This window comes from Mesoplodon bidens, assembly GCF_964165515.1.
Source record: "Mesoplodon bidens genome assembly, chromosome: 11".
NCBI lineage: Eukaryota > Metazoa > Chordata > Mammalia > Artiodactyla > Ziphiidae > Mesoplodon > Mesoplodon bidens.
Genome location: NC_138167.1, coordinates 32577455 through 32597133, shown reverse-complemented (window position 1 = coordinate 32597133; position 19679 = coordinate 32577455). Strand labels below are relative to the sequence as shown.

Below are 19679 nucleotides of genomic sequence, written 5' to 3'. Positions count from 1 at the left end.
GCTATAATACACTGAAGCAAGTTGTGAGAGTAAACATAATGTTACTTTGTACTTTTAAAGTGTCTTGCACTCCTAGAGCCAGAATTTCCCAAGCATCCCTGCAAACCAGGCAAGCCCTGTGAGCTCGCAATTTTATAGCCAAGAAAACTGAAATATAGAGAGGTTAAGAGTTTGAGCCAGTGCCTTCCAGCAAGTCAGAAATAAAGCTGGAATCTGAGGGAAATGCCTTACACTCAACATTGGACTTACTGCAGTGGGAAACATGAAACAAGAAGGAAACATTATAAATTAGGGCTGTGGAAGTATTTTAATCACATTTATATAATCACCAATTAAAAGCTAATATTTCATAAGTAATGTCATTTAAGAGTAGTACTAATAAAGAACATTGTGGGTTTTGTTTTAATAATTTGCTTCTAGATCTCTCATAATTAAAATTTGTCCCCAAACCACATAAATTGTCATGGTTTTAGCGCAAGAATGGAGAAAATGAAATGAGCTTAAGAGTGACTATTAACTTTGTTTTCTTCAAGTGTAGATTTATGCTGGCAGGTTTCGTTTTGGCTCTCATCTACATTTTTGGAAGAGACGAGAGATCAGTTAGAATGATATCTATAATTTGAGAGTTCTTTAAGCTGCTATTAAAGGTAAATATTCATGCATTACATTAAAAAAGACTGTGCAACAGTCAATCATAGGACATTTGCCTCAGATTCCTAGATCTTATAAAAGGCAAACCTGAGTGGGAGCTTGCTTGGCTGACTGGCACTTTACTTGTCCAGTCCAGAAACTGATGGAAGGCTGAGGTCTGATGCTATTGTTAGAGGGTGGGGAGGAGGGGTCAGGAATAGGGAATTTGGTCTGGTGTTGGCTGTCAAGTTGGGTCAGACCCACAGGTGTGGAAACACCTGATCCATGCAGTCTGTCAGTGCCACCTGTCACCCAGCTGTCACTAGTGAATGGCTGGATTGCACACATGAAGTCCTCCGCCTCTTCGTAACCCACAAGACTGTCTTGATCTCGTGGAAAGAAAATTGGATTTGTAGTCAGGCGACATGCATCTAGGTCCTGTGTGGGCTGAGTGGCCTTGAAGGAGTCACTTGACCACTTTGGACGACCCCAATTTGCCTTCTATACAAGAGGTATAACGTTAACATCTCACAGAATTCTTGCTGCAATTCGGTGAGATACTGCATCTGGGGGAATTGCTTTGGGAACTACGAAGATGACAGAAATATTAGTTACTGTTACACCAGTAAACGCTTCTCTGTGTCACTCAGTAAGCCGTCCACTGATGCCTTCTGGCCCTAACTCTCTTTTCTTCTAGTACGTAACTCCTGAGAAAGCTCTTTAACAGGCTACAAAACGTATCCTGTCTTCAGGGTCGCTGCAAGGGCCTGGTGCTCAGAAACGCCCTGTGCTTAATTTAACACTCTGCAGTTATCCTGAAGTTTTTAATGATTTTCAAACAAGGGGCTTTTGCATTTTTATTTGTACTAAGCCCTACAGATAGTGTGCGACCTGTCATGTTTTTCTAACTTATAAATAAATGCCCGACCTTAAAATTCCTTGGAGTTTACTTCATTCCTAATCATCTGCTTTGAGTATCTCTATGGAGCAAGTAGTTATAAACTAACATTTTTTATGTAAATAGTCTATATTTGATAAATAGTTTGTGTGCGTGTGTGTTTTCTAGATAAAGCAGAATACAAAATTGTGACCCAATGATTGGTTCTCTCTAGAGTGTATAAATTCTGAATTTCCAGAGGAAATATGTTGTATATTCCTGCCCTGATGCCTCGCACTTTAAGGTACTGAATAGAAGGTGGTGGAAGGTGTGTACCTTGTGTGCGTGGTATCAGTCTGTTCTGAGAGACGTTCTCTTTGGATGACAAAAGCATCCGTAGGGGGTGATTTATGACTTTATCTTCTTTATTGTGTCTTATAATGACTAAGGGTGTTTGACTTTCAAAACACTAGTTGTTGCAGCTTTCTTCAAGTTCTTTTAAAGTATCCTATTAAAACCCTGACTCTCTAGGGAAAAAACTGCAAATGTATTTTATGTTTTCTTCCCAATTATAATATAGTCAAACCAGATATTCTTGTTAAGGAATATCTGTTAGGTTGACTTTGTTGGGTTATGTCATCTGGTAGTAAAATGACAGTCAAATAATTTTAAAGTACGTATTATTTGTTTTCAATTATAAGTCAAGGTGGTTTACTTCAGATGGGGGGTGGGCACCTCTGCAGGTGGAGAGAGGTAGTGGCAATCAGGAAAGAGAGTTTGTATTATATCTTTTGCTGCATAAAATTTTGCTCTGAAACATGTCAGTCTAAGACAGACATTTATTTTTCCACAGTTTCTGAAAATCAGGACACTGGGAGCAACTTAAAGTTGTTCTGGCTCAGGGTCTCCCTTGAAGCCGCAGGCAAGATGTTGGCTGGGGCTGGAGGATTTTCTTCCAAGAAGGCTCCCTCTCAGGGCAGTTGGCTGGAGGCCTCAGTTCTTCTCCATGTGAGCCTCTCCACTGGGCTGCTTGGTGTCCTTAAGACGTGTCCGCCGGCTTCCACTCAAGCGAGTGATCCAGAGAAAGTAAGACAGAGGCCACAATGACATTTATAATCCAGCCTCTAGAGAAATATCCTGTCCCTCCTCCTGTATTCTATTGGTTACACAAACTTACCTCATTCTGGCTGCTACAACAAAATACCACAGATTGAGTGGCTTGTAAACAACAGAAATTTATTTCTCACACTTCTGGAGGCTGGAAGTCCAAGATCAAGGTGTGAGCATGGTCACCACATGGTTTTGGTGAAGGCTGTCTTCTGGATTCATAGCCAGCACCTTCTTACAGTCCTCACATGGTGGAAGAGAGAAGGAATCTCTGCGGGGTCTCTTTTATAAGAACGCTAATCCCATTCATGAGGTCTCCATCCTCCTAACCTAAGCACCTCCCAAAGGCTCCACCTCCTAATGCCACCACATTGGCATTAAGACTTCAACATATAAGTTTTGTAGGGACACAAACATTCAGACCGTAGCACAGACCAACCCTGATATAGTGTGGGAGGGCACTGTAGAAGGGTGTGAATATCAGGACGTGGGAATCATTGGGGGATATTTTGGAGGCTGACGACCACAAAGTTGGTGGGTGAGCATTAACTTTTTCCCCGAGTTCCACCCGAATTCTGCTGCAAAAAGGGGCAATTCCCAAAGTCTGGTTTCCCAGAAGCCATGCGTAGCAATCTGAAGTCATGGGAAATCAGAGTCAGGCTAATTTTCCAGTCCAGTTAATATGTTTTTATTAGATACAGAATCAGCGGGTTGCATTGTGTAACTTTGGAAGAACAAGCACCTATGAGTGGCCAATCGAAGTGGCCCAACTTAACACAGCACTGAAGATGTAGTAACTGCCACCAGGTTGGGGGTACAGGGTGTCTTAGAGAAAGATAAGCAGAAAACAATATGGTGTGATGAATCAGCAAGCAATTCAGACTAAATACTATAAGATTTAGGGCTCTCTGCTGGTTTGCAACAATGCAAAGCTTCCTGAGTTTAGATGTTTGTTGCAAACTGAATAAAGAGATGACATGGAGAGATGAAAGGGACTTAGGAAAGGCGGGGAACCCTAAGCAATGGCAGGAGAGGTAAGAGGCTGATTCAGAAGCTTGAGGGAGGCTGGATTCCACCCTCAGGGGAAGGCACAGAGGGTCCCACTGTCCCTTGACATCAGGAAGATGGAAGGAAGCAGAATTGTCAGTAGCGGGGAGGCCAAAGCCATGGATGTTTATCACACATCTACCATATGCAATGAGCTTTCCATGTGATTTGATGTAACCTCCAAATGACTAGGGGAGGTGAGTGTAGAGGTCACCTCTTTACAGACGTGGTGTCGAACCCAGGGTTGTTTGCAACCAAAGCACCTGCTATTTTCACAAGACATCCACCATCCCTGTAGGGATGGATCAGCTGGAACCTGTGGAAAACGGGCAGGACTGGTGACTCATGTGGGATGAGCGAATGAGGACACTGTGTAATCAGCATATGGACGTTCCTTCCTTCTGCCCACAATCCTAGAAGGCAGACTTTGACCTTTCTAGAGATCTCACAAAGGTACAGCTGTCCACAATCTCCGCCTGGGCTCCCTTTTGTCCAGACACACCCAGTATGGACCAGACCCAGGTGTGCCCTGCAGAGGAAGTGGGAAGAGGGTTTACTTCACACCCATTTCAGAATGGAGGCATTTGCTTTAAATCGTCTTAAGTTTTAAAGACAATTTCTCACCTGGAGATGAGTGGATATTTAAGGAAGAGGTAACAATTATGTGGGCACAGAAGGTAAAAGGAAGGATCAAATCACAGTGTGGAAAATAAAACAGAAGAGGCATTTGGTGCTCTTGCTGGTGTAGAAGTCAGGAGAGCCAGGTTGGAATTCCAGCTCCATGTCTAAGAAGATGTATGACTTAGAGCAATGTAAGTAATGTAAGCTCCAGGTCTCACCTGTGAAACTTGGATGGTGATGCCTACCTCACTAGAATATTGTTTCAAAGGAGGTAACTTTAAATACTCCTATGGATAGCATGTAGTAAAGGCTATATAAGTTGTGGTTATTTTCATTAACGTGATTTTTTTTTTTTTGGCGGTACGTGGGCCTCTCACTGTTGTGGCCTCTCCCGTTGCAGAGCACAGGCTCCAGACACGCAGGCTCAGCGGCCATGGCTCACAGGCCCAGCCGCTCCACGGCATGTGGGATCTTCCCGGACCGGGGCACGAACCCATGTCCCCTGCATCGGCAGGCAGACTCTCAACTGCTGTGCCACCAGGGAAGCCCTAAAGTGAATTATATTTTTGCACTGTAAGGTTTACCATTCCAACTATAGTCAGCTTTGGCTAAAAATAAAACTTACCTGCTTAGGTAAACAACTATTAATGGTGGGGCTTTAGAGTAGGCAGTTGCTCTGAATATTCCCAGAACCAAGAGTGCTTAAAAATACTACTACCTGCTGTATAGCACAGGGAGCTCAGCTCGGTGCTCTGTGATGACCTAGATGGGTGGCATGGAGGAGGAGGGAGGTCCAAAAGGGAGGGGATATACGTATATGCAGAGCTGATTCACTTTGTTATACAGCAGAAAACTAACACAACAGTGGAAAGCAATTATACTCCAATTTACAAAAATGCTATTATCTTCTGCTCAGAGTGATGGCAAGATAGAGTAAAACGGGGGCAGTGGTGGTGTGTGTGGTGAGGGAGGGTTGGTGTGGACATGGGCAAACGGAAGCAATCTTCTGACTGAATGTACTGATGGACTTGAAGGTGGTGTGCAAAGAACATGTGCCGTGCACCTCATCATCAGGGATCCACCTCAAGTTACCAGTGTGTTAGTGGCAGAGGGAGAATGGAATACGGGGTTCCTAAAACCCAGCCAGGTGCTTCCTCCGGCGTCATGCCATCTTGGGAACGTGGAGGCTACACCTCTCTTCTGATATTTTATGGTTATTTAGAGTTTAGCTGTAGTACAGTCTGCATGTGTCAGTGCATGATGGGAGAAAGTGAATTAATTAAAGCCTCCTCATGCTGTTATTTACCAGCTTGTCTACAGTTTTCATTGTAAGGCCAAGTTATCCCAGAGATATCAAGACTTTCCTTGGTGGAGCACCAAGCATGGGGGAAGGAGAGACTCAATCCTTAGAAAAGTTCAAGAGGCTAGATCTTTGAGGAAAAGGGACAGCTCAGCCTGAAAGCTTTGAAACTTGCTTCTGAAGAAGGTCAGGGAGTGAGTGTGTGTTGGAGGTGTTCAGTCAACCAGAAGGAATTCTGAACGGCTTGGTTTTTGCTGTGTATATGGAATGGAACTGGGTTTTTTTCTTTTCTTCTTTTCAGTAGATTGTAAAGATGGTTACAAAAAAAAATTACAAGCTTCCTGAGGATGATGGGACATTAGTCTGGAAACTACTTTGTAACTATGTTTCTGTGTATTTTAGATATTTTGGCTTAAATTAAAGGTAGCAAAAACATATAGTTTATGCTATGATGTAGGTTTCGTTTTTATCAAAAAAAATTTGCATACTATATTACCGAAGGTGGGTTCAGATATTAAGAATAAATGGCATAAAGAAATATTTCCAGAGATGATTAAGGTGAGGTACCTGAATCAGTCACTATTTGCAATTACTATTGTAGTGTGTGATTTTGTAGACCAGGTAAAGATAATTTCCTGCAAAATTCTCCTAATCTAGAACTATTCCTTATGCTACTCATTTTGCAGACATTTGAGAGGAAAACACAGCAAGAGAAAGCCCAGTGCTCACCTAGTGTAGAAGTATGCATTTAGTTCTCTAGTCTGCATCATTTATATGTTATACTCTCTGGGACTATAAACTGCTTAAACAAAAGAATAAGAATGAATGGTAGGGATTCAACCACTTTGTTTACTCATTGTAAGCAAACCATCAGATAATCAAATCACAAAAATCTTTGTCTCACTAACAGTTTCACTTATCTGAGTATGTAAATCATCCTCTCACCTCTTCACCTTATGTCACAAGAGAAATAGGAATTGAATGGTATCCAAATGTCTTGGATACATTTGCTTGCCTCACTGTACCTTACACTCAGAGTAAAGATAAGGTCTGAGAGTTCTTTTTCAATTTTTAAACCCAAAGCCGATTATACGTGCAAAACACTTCCAAAATATATACTAAGAAAATGAAGGTATGTTACATTTAGATTAAACAGGAGCTCCCAGGAGAATTTTAGAAACACTTTGGAAGCTGGGGAAGTAGAGAAAAGAATGTATATTTATTCATAGGACTTATGGTGCTTACCTACAAGAAATTTCAAATATTTCCCTTCCAAACAAGAACATATGCCTAATACATTCCATCATGATTTATAGATGTGAGTTCAGGAGGTAAAGTCATGTGGGGTAAGAAGAAGGTATTGAACAATAGTCAAGTTAGTTGAGAGTTGGTTAAGTCGTTGACCTTTGCGAATTCTTGTTCTGGTGGCAATGATAGGTGCTTTAAAATATTTAATTATTTAACACTTACTTTGCACTTTCTATGTACAGGACTACTCTAAATACTTTATAAGTAATTAATAGAACACTATGAGGTAGGTGCTGTAATTATCTTTACAGAGGAGGTTATGGAGCTTCAGGGAGGTTAATTAAATTTCCTAAGAACACATAGCTTGTAAGAGGCAAAGCTGGGATTGGAACTCAATCTGGATCTGGAGTCTGTGTTCTCTGCTGCTCCATTTACTGAAGAGCGAATTAATAAGCATTTGATAGTTGCATTCTATGTGTCAGTCTTTCAAATAGGTCAAGGTGGCTACCAAATTCCTAAGAATATACACATACAGTTTCTCTAAAAGCTCAAGCTGTATAATGCTGCAATATGAGAAGCAAGGGAGAATATACTCTTGCTGTATTTTCTGTTTTCCCTAGACAGTTTTGTTCTCTAGGTATGCCCAGGATAGTTAAAGGGTCTAAAAACCATTGAATATAAGGAGATGATGAAGAATCTAGGGACATTTAACCTGGAGAAGAGAACTCTTGTTGGGAAAACGACCAGAGCAATTCTAGGCTTTACATGACGTTCATGAAGTACAGAGGAAGAAAGAGCATCATTCCCAGCACCTTAAGAAGAGCAAAGAGGCTTATTTTCTAGAAGCCTCCAGCAAACCCCCTGTGTTAGGGTCCTCCAAGAGCGGACATCAAAGTAGGATTATGTGTGCTGAGCTTTTATAAGAGAAAGTGCAAGTGTGAAACGAAATAAGGAACTGGGAAGGCTGGAAGAGCTGTCAGACCTTGCCAGAAGTCTCCTGTGCAGTGAGAGAAAGAGAGAGAAAGAGTCCTACATTGTGGTGCCCTCTGAGCAAAGCCTCAGGGAAATCCTTTAGCCAAAATCAGTTGACAAAGGAGTTCAGTGTCTCCCAGGAACCAGTCTGTCTTAGTACCCTTAGGATCCATAAACCAGGGGATGGATTTCAAAGTGCAGCACCTGGAGTCCTTGGTCAACCACGCTCCTGCGACAGGAGATAAGATGCATTCTCATGGCTGCTATGTCTCTCCTCACAGTTCGTTGGTCCATTATTAAATTAATCTTTGTATCAGGGGATTAAATGCCCTGATTGGCTGAGGCCTGATTTCTTGAACCAGTCACCCTGGCAAGGGGGATGGGATTTCCCATAGGCCCATTAAGTCCACTGTCTGAGTTAGCTTCCCCTCCAGCATGTGAGGAGGAGGGATTGATACCTAAATAAAAATCTGGGAACCCCTAGGAAGGGGAAAGGGGGATAACATTTATGGTTTTGTAATTCTAATCCTGATCTAACACCAAAGCCTGTGCTTTGTTTTTCTGCATCACAGTATTTCTTAAAATCTATGGTGAGCAGGTATTAAAAGTCGTGGTGTTTGGGGTGGGAGAATGGGGATCAAATTCTATCTCACTGAAAATCATCCAATCTATGACATATGACTAGTTTTAGATCATGTCATAAATTGTTGATGACCTCACATCTTGAAGTAGGAATACAGCAATTGTCATAGCGAATATTTACAGAGCAATAATTATGTGCCTGACCGTGTGATTTATATCCACTCTCATGCTTAATGCCCACAATACCCTGTCAGATAAACATTCTTACCAGCTCCAGATGAAGTAGGAGGACACTAAAGGCTCAAAGGGTTAAGAAACTCTGCTGAACAGAGCAAGTAATTAAGTGGCTGATTGTCTGATGGCAGAGTCGTACCATCTCTTCCTCCTCCAATTCTCCCTCTATCACTTCTCCAGCTTTCTTCAACAAAGCTTTTGAAAAATAAGTTTGCTTTCCAGGAGCTGTTCTCTTCTAGGTGAAAATGGGGGAGCTGGGTGTTCTCTCAGGCACTGTATTAGTGGCATTCTGCCAATGTTGTCTTGAGATGGCTGTTGAAGGCTCTTGAGGCTGGCATGATGACAACTGGAAGGGCAGGTTGCCCTTAATGTCCAGTAACTGCAGGTAGCAAAATACAGTGCAGTGGTTTAGAATCGTAGTGTTTGGCTGACTTTATAAAGAGAACTGTTTTATGTATCCATCGTGGGTGCTCAGCTAGGTATGGATACACACCAAGATCACATGCAGCTGGCATTTTAGGGAACCCATAGAAAGACAGACAAGGACCTAAATAATGAGGGCCATGCAGAGAATTTCAGTGGTCATCTCAGTAACAACTTATTTCATTGCAGTAATCTTTACTGTGGTGTGCCCTGCTTTAAAGAATACAAGTCAACAACACAGATAAATGAAAGGGTGATTATCCACTTTGAAAAGGCATAATGAGTTTACACGAGAATCTCTTAAATATAAACAAAATGCAATTCATTATGTACAATACTTCACGTTTTTTTCTGGAGTACAGCCATTGGGTTAAGGGCTGTTCACATACACATGTTTTGAAGAAATATATTTCAGATTGATCTTGCTGAACCCAAAACACATTTTTATATATCTATACATCCAGAAATATTTATGAAGGCCTTACTATGTGCAAGGCCCTATGCTACACTTTTATACTTTGACTAGGTGGTTCTGGGGTGAGGCCCAGATTCTGCATTCCCAACAAGTTCCCAGACCACACTTTGAGTAGCAAGGGTTTCTAGAAAATCAAGCTGGGAAACTGGGCAGAAAGTTAGAAGATATGAGAGGCATGGAAACTCTCAGCCCAGTGTCAACCACAGGATGAGTCTGGGAAGGATGCTTCCTGCTGTCCACTAGTGGTTGGGCCTCTGGTAACCTCACTGCCACCAGCACTAGCTGCTGCATGCCCTCAGCTTCCCCTGTTGTTACTGGACACTGGGTGTTGTAGTCCCTGAAGCTGAACTGAATTCCTATTTGCAGTAATTGCTCCTGCCTCTGAGACCTGAGTGAGACCATTTGGTTGAACAAGCCAGGGGAGCACACCTGTACTCTTTTCCTTGGAGAATGGGAAAAGCTGCTGGTATCTACTCTTTTCTGCTTCTGTAGTGGGAGTCAGGCCCTGCTTTCAGCCATGACTCACAGTATAAGAAATTCCCCAGGGCTTCCCTGGTGGTGCAGTGGTTAAGAATCCGCCTGCCAATGCAGGGGACACGGGTTTGAGCCCTGGTCCAGGAAGATCCCACATGCCGTGAAGCAACTAAGCCCGTGCACCACAACTACTGAGCCTGCGCTCTAGAGCCCGTGAGCCACAACTACTGAAGCCCACGCACCTAGAGCCCGTGCTCCGCAACAAGAGAAGCCACCACAATGAGAAGCCTGCGCACCACAACAAAGAGTAGCCCCCGCTCGCCACAACTAGAGAAAGCCCACGCAGCAACGAAGACACAACACAGCCAAAAATGAAAGAAAGAAAGAAAGAAAGAAAAGAAAAGAAAAGAAAGAAATTCCCCAGACCTAGAAGGAGGTTCAGATGCTGGACAGCTAAAAAAAAGAAAGAAAAGGTAAATGTCCACTCTGAACGATGTGAGTTTATGCGTATAAAAAAGACTCATTTAGGCATGTAGCTCACCTTTACATGAGCCAATGCACGGAGGTAAAATTCCCACATAGCTTAACCTTGGGCTCACCACTCCTCTCCCCAACCTCAAATGGAAGAAGTGGCTCTCCTGTGTTATGTGGCATGCTCATGTGGCCCCTTTCCAGAACACCCCCCTGTTCCAATTCTCATTTGCTTTATTTCATCTCCCATTTCACTGCAAATTTTTCTTGTGTCAGGAAGTTTTTTCTGGATTTAGTTTGTGAGGGTCAATGAGCTCCAAATGTATCCCATTCATCTTCCTGATGGGATTTATAGGGTAACTTCTCCAATATTAAAAAATAAACGTAAATCTTAATGTTGTGGCTAAGAAGAATGAGAAATGTCAAAGTGTACTCACATTGGTTCCCCTTTTAAGATCACTCTTCCTCTCCACACAGGAAGCTGGTTTTCATTAAAATGTGACATTTATCTCCCCAGAGTGAATTTGTCTTGCTACAATAATAGAAAAATGTCACAATTTGCTGCAAAAAAAAAAGGAAAAGATAAATAGTAGTTTTAATGAAAACCTTAATTTTAAAATAATGCTTTTCTTAAATACACAATACTCTAAGAGAGGCAAAAAACGTCATGAGAATTCAAATAAAGTGAATTCTAGTGTCCTCTGAGGAGAATACACTGAACAAAGATGCTTGTTGTCAAAACACTGCAAAGCACTGCAATAGAGCCTTTCATTGCCACATACGTTCCCCTATTACCAGTCATGAAATGCAGGAATTGTAGATGATTAGGAATGGAGATGGTAGGTTTAGACTTTGTTGGGTGGGATGGGGAAAGGGTGCCTGGGACAAGCAGCCACTGGATGGAACTTCCCCACTTTTAATCAGATGTAGACACAGCCATCAGTAAGAGGACTCAGCTGCTGAAGTGGGTGTGACTTCTCCAGGCCGGACAGACTGCCCCAGGGCTGGCATTACAGACCACAATTAACTTAAAAACTAACTATGTATAACTTAAACATTAACTTCACAGATGTAGCTAATAGGAGAAGCATTGGGCTGGAGGTGCCAGACCTAATTTTAATTCTGGCTCTGACCCTCTTTCCTCATCTGAAGAATAAAAGGATTGGTATAAATGTTCACAAAGATTTTCCCTCTTTTCAGATTGCAGGGTCCTAAAGATGAAAAGAATTTCTCTCTACAACATGCTCTGCTGGGAGAAGAAGGGCAAGATTAGGAAAGGACTTTAACGAGAAATGGAGGAAATGATAACCTTAAAAAGTCAGAAGTAGCTAGAGAAAGAGGGAAATATGGAGAGGCCTTTGGTGGGTAGATAATAGGAGGACTCCTCATCAAAATACACTGCTGTTTGCTGTTGCTTCTCCCTTTCCCTGGGGCTGAGGAATGGAGGGGACACTTTGACACAATCATTCACTGATGGTTCTCAGTAGTTTTAATATCTGTTTCCGAATGAGATAATCGTAGTAACTCACTACTAGGCGAAATGATATTCTGATTATCAGTGGGGACAAGATAAAATCAAGTCTCATATCACAGTTTCTCTTCCATTGATCCTTCAGACCCTCTTTTTGAATAAAAGACCAGTAATCTCTATACTTAGACCTTGAAACATCATTCAGAACCAAGGTAGAGATAAGTATCAGGAACCAAACCCTAGCCACAGCCATACAGTGTCTAAGTGAAGGTGCCTGGTTTTTGTTTTTATATACAGTAGTTTTCAATATGTTCAATATATTGAGAAAAGAAAGAGGAGGCTGGCTTTTTAAAAAAGAATTTGTGGGCTTCCCTGGTGGTGCAGTGGTTGAGAGTCCGCCTGTCAATGCAGGGGACACGGGTTCATGCCCCAGTATGGGAAGATCCCACATGCCGTGAAGCGGCTGGGCCCGTGAGCCATGGCCGCTGGGCCTGCGCGTCTGGAGTCTGTGCTCTGCAACGGGAGAGGCCACAACAGTGAGAGGCCCGCATACCACAAAAATATAAATAAATAAACAAATAAATAAGAATTTGTTTTTAATCTTCTGGTAGTTGAGAGTTACACAGATCAATAGATTTACTTACTTTATTTTTAATTTTTGCCACTTGAATTATAATATGCCTTGGTATGTTCCTCTTTGGGTTCATCTTGTTGGGGACTCTCTGTGCTTCCTGGACCTGGATGTCTGTTTGCTTTCGCAGGTTAGCAAAGTGTTCAGCTATTATTTCTTTAAATAATTTCTCTGCCTCTTTCTCTCTCTTCTCTGTCTGGGACCCCTATAATGAGAATGTCAGTACATTTGATGTTTTCCCAGAGGGCTCTTAATCTATCCTCATTTCTTTTAATTCTTTTTTCTGTCCATCCTGGGTGATTTCCACTACTCTCTTCCAGTTTGCTATCTGTTCCTCTGTATCATCGAATCGATTGTTGGTTCCTTCTAGTGTAGTTTTCCTTTCAGTTATTGTATTCTTCAATTCTGTATGGTTCTTCTCTACATTTTCTTTGTTAAAATTCTCACTGTGTGGGCTTCCCTGGTGGCGCAGTGGTTGAGAGTCCGCCTGCCGATGCAGGGGACACGGGTTCGTGCCCCGGTCCGGGAAGATCCTACATGCCACGGAGCGGCTGGGCCCGTGAGCCATGGCCGCTGAGCCTGTGCATCCGGAGCCTGTGTTCCACAACGGGAGAGGCCACAACAGTGAGAGGCCTGCATACCACAAAAAAAATTCTCACTGTGTTCATCCACTCTTCTCCTGAGTTTGTTGAGCATCTTTCTGATCACTACCTAAAACTCTTTCTTGAGTAGGTTGCTTTGCTTTTCTCCACTTCATTTAGTTTTTGTTCTGAGGTGTTGTTTGGTGCCTGCATTTGGAACATATTCCTTTGTCTCCTCATTTTGCCTAATTTTCTGTGTTTATTTCTATGTAGTAGATAGGTCGGTTACATTTCCTGCTCTTGGAGAGGTGGCCTTATGTAGGAGATGCCCTATGGGGCCCAGCAGCACACTGCCCTCTGGTCACCAGAGCTGTATGCTCTCGGGAGCCCCCTCTGTGGGCTGTGTGGGCTCTTCTGTTGTGGTGGGCTGGCTACTGTAGGCACACTGGCAGGCAGGGCTGGCCCGCAGCCTGGTTGGCTGCCAGGCTCTGCCTTGCACAATGGCTGCCCACCTGCTGGCGTGGGCCTGGGTCCCAGCATGGTGGGCTGGGGTGTCTGGGACTGGTGCTGGCCCACTGATGGGCAGTTAAACCCCTGCTTCTAGTAGGTTAGAGGGAGGACTCCAAAGTGGCCCTTGTCAGCACCAGTTTCTTGCAGTAGAATGAGCTCTCAAAAATGGTTGCTGCCAGCTTCTGTGTCTCCAGGGGGAGTCCCAGCTGCCTCCTGCCTCTTTGGGAAGCTCTCCAAGATCAGCAAGTGTGTCTAACCCAGGCTCCCTTCAAACTACTGTCTCTGCACTGGGACTCAACAAATTTATAATTGTGAACCATTGGAAACAAACATCAATCGTGAAGGAGTAAGTTAAAAAATTAGGAACTCTGATGATGGAGATCAGTGTCGCTCAACCCTTTTACCTGTTTCCACATCATTCCACTTACACATCCTCCTCTTAACTGGAAGGGAACGGAGGACATAATGAGAACCACGGATGCAGAGCTGTGCATTTATTGGCATGGGAAAATGTCCCAACATTGCTGCCTGGATCTTTGACATGATGTAGAATTACATCTACACATACAAAGAACTTTCAGCAAAATGCAAATGGCAGCTGTCTTTAGAGAGTGGGGCTTCAAGTGATTTGTAATATCATATTTGTGCTTTTCTGCTCTGTTTGAATTCTTATAATGAGCATATATCATATTTATACTCAGAAGAAAAAGCAGGAAAGCATTTTTAAAAAGAATAATAAACATAAGCAGTAGTAATCAGCAATAGGTTTAAAAAGCTGGGAAATAATTTTTTCTCAGAATATAGCAACTCAACAGAATATTAACAGTTTTTTAAATGCAGCATAGTTTGGTGGTCTTGTGTTTCATTAGTTTTTCTGCCATTTGAATGGTGTATATAAATACATGCTCTAAGTAGAATCCACCAAAGTATTCAGATAAAAAGTGAGATCTAAAGATGTGATGTGGGTCAAACATCTGAAACTTTAGTCAGAAATAATACCAAATGGTTAGCTGTTTTTTATCATTTACAAAAAGTATGCAAATGATGAAGTTTTCATTTGTCATGCAGACATTGTTAGAATTATTGAGACGTAGCTTAGAGAGAAAGGGAAGAGGCATTTGGTTTTATACCTTCTTTTTAGAAGACATTTGTATGAAAGAGAAATAACAGTGTCAGTAACATCTCAAATCCAGAGGACATCTAAAGGTACAGGACACATCAGATGTATGTTTCAGACACAGCGACAAATTTCAAAGAGCACTCCATTGTTAGAAGGTTATGCAACGTTGAAATACTAGTTTGGTACTCAAGAGGTAAGGTTTGTTTTTTTTTTTTTTTTTTTTTTTTCTTTTTGCGGTATGCGGGCCTCTCACTCTTGTGGCCTCTCCCGTTGCGGAGCACAGGCTCCGGATGCGCAGGCTCCGGATGCGCAGGCCCAGCGGCCATGGCTCACGGGCCCAGCCGCTCCGCGGCATATGGGATCCTCCCAGACCGGGGCACGAACCCGTATCCCCTGCATCGGCAGGCGGACTCTCAACCACTGCGCCACCAGGGAGGCCCATTTTTTTTTTTTTTTTTTTTTTTTTTTTTGCGTTACATGGGCCTCTCACTGTTGTGGCCTCTCCCGTTGCGGAGCACAGGCTCCGGACGCACAGGCTCAACAGCCATGGCTCACGGGCCCAGCCGCTCCGCGGCATGTGGGATCCTCCCAGACCGGGGCACGAACCCGCGTCCCCTGCATCGGCAGGCGGACTCTCAACCACTGCGCCACCAGGGAAGCCCGAGGTAAGGTTTTTAAATGGTTATCTTTCATTAGATTTATTCAGAAATTTAGTATGTGAGAGTTTAGTGTTAATAAAGAGTTACAAAGCTCAGCAGACAATTGGAATAAAAGATTTTGAATTGAGCAGAAATACCTCTCCTCCCTGCAGACTTATGATTATGTGCAGTGAATGAGTGCTGGCATTAGAAAGCTAAACCACATAACTCATACAGAATATTAGTATTCAGTAAACAATCACGATTGCAGTCATCAAGTGCCGAAAGTCTGCCATGTGTGTTCCCAGCCTCCTTTAAAAGTAGTGCAGCTGTTACATTAATGGATGAGAATCCAGGGTAATATCAAGGAATAAAAAATTGTTCAGTTTGATTAGTTCTAGGGGGATGTCATCTTCAAAATGTGCTTAATTCGATAATACCAGGGCATTTCTGAGAGACGAAAGAAAATAAGGATAATGTGATGTAAATAGATACATTATTATTTTCATCTCTTTTGACATAAACCATTCTATAAGCAAAATGACAGCAAAGAGGTGAGAAATAGGGAAGCAGCCTCTTCTATCTGTAGGAAATTGCGTGGTGGGCTGAGAGCCATGGGTCAGAGGATCAAGAGTGGACCCCAAGCAGACTGGCTTCCCCCTAATAATTGCAATAGTAGATCACATTCATGGAATGTTTAATATGTTCCAGACCTTTTGCTAGCTGCCTCACATGGATTAGATCGTTTAACCTTCACCACCACCCTGCAGGGAAAGAACTGTTATCACTGTCATTTTACAGATATGAAAATTGAAGCTTGGAAAAGCTAGGTAACTTCTCAAGGTCACATAGTAAGGAGTGGAACTGGTATTTGGACTCAGATATGCCGATGGGTCCCTCAGTCACTACATTTCATTGCTTCCCGTGCCTGCTGGGTAAGGAGGGCCTTTGTGTCTGTAACCTGCCAGAGCCCTCATCCTCAATATCCCAAACCAGTTTCTTTTCAGGAAATTGGGAATCTTTTTTATCTTATGCCTTGGAAATACTTTCTGTCAAGCCAGATTCAGGCTGTTTTTATCCTGTAGTCCTTGAAATGCTCTCTCTCCACCTGCCTTTCCCCGCAACCCCCTGAAAGCTCTTGAAGTTGATCTACAGAAGAGTTAAATACATACGTAATTAGAAAGCAAGAGGGAAAGGATGGGCCTGGAAGTGCTCAGAACTAAAATTTGGGTGTTGAACCCTCTGGCAGTATTCTTCCTTACTCTGTCTAGTGACTTGAATATGGCCAGCAGACATGAAATATTCCTGGAGATGTGAATCACTATTGGAGCTCAACTTCTTCTTGGTTCAAATTCTTTTTAAAAATGAGACCAGGCTTACTCAGGGTGGGAAACGAGTGGTAATCCATTTAACAATTAAGGCAGTCTTCTTTTTTTTCCATTTTTATTTTTATTGGAGTATATAGTTGATTTAAAATGTTGTGTTAGTTTCTGCTACACAGCAAAGTGAATCAGTTATACATATACATATATCCACTCTTTCTTAAATTCTTTTCCCATATAGGTCACCACAGAGTACTGAGAAGAGTTCCCTGTGCTATACAGTAGGTCCTTATTAGTTATCTGTTTTATAAAGGCAGCCCTTGTTACCTCCATTAACCCAGAGAAAGGTTGCTGGGAATGTGTGCCTCCGATTTTCTTGCTCCCATTTCCTTCTTAGAGGGAAAATAAGGTGATTTCATCTAGACATTTTTACTCTCAACTCTATTTTTTAATAAAGAATTTAAGTTATTTACTTTCATCCTTTGAAAGATGAAATCTCCTTGAAACACAGTGTTGACCGCTTTGATCACTTGGGTTATGTATCTAGACCAGGACATTATACTATTCATTAATGGTAGCAATAATAACCATTGGAAATACTAGAATTCATTTGTAGAGAAAATTCCAGATATCCTCAAGACATCTTCAAAGTGTTGACAAGCCTCAACCAATTAATAATCAAAATCCATGCTAGATCACTGAGATTTTAGATAAGAAATCATTCTTAAAAATTTTGCTACTAAACATGGTGTAATCATTTTCAAAGATAATAGAAATTTAATAATATATTGAGTAATGGAACTCAAAACTGTCATGCATGACTACTAGATTAGACCTAGCATCTGTTGAGAAATCTATCGTTGAAATGGGTAAGCACAATTGTGATTTGTTACTAAAATGGGAAAAAAATGACGAAAACATCTCTGCCCAATTGAAGAGGTCATCCTTCCTTTATCTTATTCAGCTTCTATAATGAAACTTGTATCACTACTTTAGTTTTTGTTTGTTTGTTTTGTTATTTATTTATTTATTTATTTATTTATGGCTGTGTTGGATCTTCGTTTCTGTGCGTGGGCATTCTCTAGTTGTGGTGAGTGGGGGCCACTCTTCATCGCGGTGCGCGGGCCTCTCACTGTCGCGGCCTCTCTTGTTGCAGAGCACAAGCTCCAGACGTGCAGGCTCAGTAGTTGTGGCTCATGGGCCTAGTTGCTCCGCGGCATGTGGGATCTTCCCAGACCAGGGCTCAAACCCGTGTCCCTTGCATTGGCAGGCGGATTCTCAACCACTGCGCCACCAGGGAAGCCCCTGTTTGTTTTTTTACCTCTTAGCAGCAGAAAAATTTTATTCCTTTTAAGGACAATTAAACCACATCCAAGGCCTTAGCTTACAGACACAAAGCAAAGTAGCCATTAAAGCATTAGATATTGAGGTATAAGACATACAATGAGGGGAATGCTTTGCCATCAGAGGGTGACACCAAGCTTGCGCAATGGACAGCGAGCTCTGCTAGTGAGTAGGTGAGGTTGAGGGTAAGTGCTTATCTGCAGAACCGAAGGAGAACAGCTGTGCTCTACAAGTACTGAAGCATTTTAGACCACATAGGTAGGGATATACTTTCACGATGAAGGGAAGGGGAGAGAAAGCGAAGGGCCCCCCCACGAGGCATTCGGCTGCCTTGCAGAGGGCCACGGTGGAGAAGCAGACCTCCCCTTACCCACGCTCAGTGACTTCTCTGCAGACCTGGGCGGCGTCCTGTAGCAGTGAGTCCTCTGAACTGGCGCCACGGTTCACCGGAAAAGGCCTCCATCCATCAAGTTCATAGAGGTGGCCATCCACGTTTTTAAACAGAATAAAATGAAAGTTCACTTTGTCATCTACCCGACATTGGCCTTCCTGTGCCACGGCATCATGGGCTCCCTGGAGGGCCTCGTTCTTTTCAAAGCATTTTGCTCTGTCTTCAGGGTACAACTTCTCTGTTTCAGAAAGAAACTGTTTCAGAACTGACCCATCCTCGAACTCCAGTTTGTCCTGATTATCGGCCACTGCCTGAATGAGAGTCCGATGGTTCCACAGGAGTTGCCAATGGTCTGCTTCATGAAGTACACCTTAGGACTTACTTCTTTTATTTATTTATTTTTTTGTGGTACACGGGCCTCTCACTGTTGTGGCCTCTCCCGTTGCGGAGCACAGGCTCCAGACGCGCAGGCTCAGCGGCCATGGCTCACGGGCCCAGCGGCTCCGCGGCATGTGGGATCCTCCCGGACCAGGGCACGAACCTGTGTCCCCTGCATCAGCAGGCGGACTCTCAACCACTGCGCCACCAGGGAAGCCCTAGAACTTACTTCTTGTCTCTTCAGCTCTTCAGTCTGCTTTTTCCTGAAGTTCTCATGCTGGGCCGTGAGAGGAAAGAGCTGCAGCAGCGCGCAGGCAGGCGCTGCCACCGAGCCCAGAGACTTCTCCTCCAGGCCCAACATGTCCTCCAAGCGCCACTGGCCGGTGACCCCCAGCCGGGCCAGCACCTTGTTCAGCATCTCTGGGTTAATCTCCATCGGTTTGAGCTGCATGTTCGCAAACTAGGGAAGGAAGCACAACCCAGCGAAGAGGAAAAACAGCCACTACTTTAGTTTTTGTATCTTGTCCAGATTCTTACTCAAAATATTAGTCAAGTCATGTACTATCTGTGCTTCTCACTATTTAATTAGGTTCAAAATCTTACCATTTTATCAAGTACAGATGGATTCAAAGACTGAGAATCACCAATATGTCTGTATGAAAGACTCCTGGGAGATAATGAGCTCGAGGAGATTTTTTATTAGGAAGAAGGAAGAATTGAATTAATGAACTGGATGCATATCTCTATTGCTAAGTTTCAAAGCTGCTTGCTTCTTTATGCTTATATTAGAAGTAACTCAATTAAGCAACAGATTTTTATTGAGCATAAAATA

General features: G+C 42.8%; 1 pseudogene across 1 annotated transcript in view; it reads right to left on the bottom strand.

Annotated features, from left to right (window-relative positions):
• The window catches only part of LOC308625715 (ubiquitin carboxyl-terminal hydrolase isozyme L1-like), a 30361-nt pseudogene extending 10901 nt beyond the window's left edge, over positions 1–19460 (bottom strand). The window contains exons 1-4 of the transcript in view: positions 19077–19460; positions 18349–18851; positions 943–1131; positions 739–814 (exon numbers count right to left, since the gene is read on the bottom strand). The product of the transcript in view is annotated as a ubiquitin carboxyl-terminal hydrolase isozyme L1-like (transcript). The remainder of the gene's footprint in view (positions 1–738; positions 815–942; positions 1132–18348; positions 18852–19076) is intronic.
• Between the last annotated feature and the right edge of the window lie 219 nt (positions 19461–19679).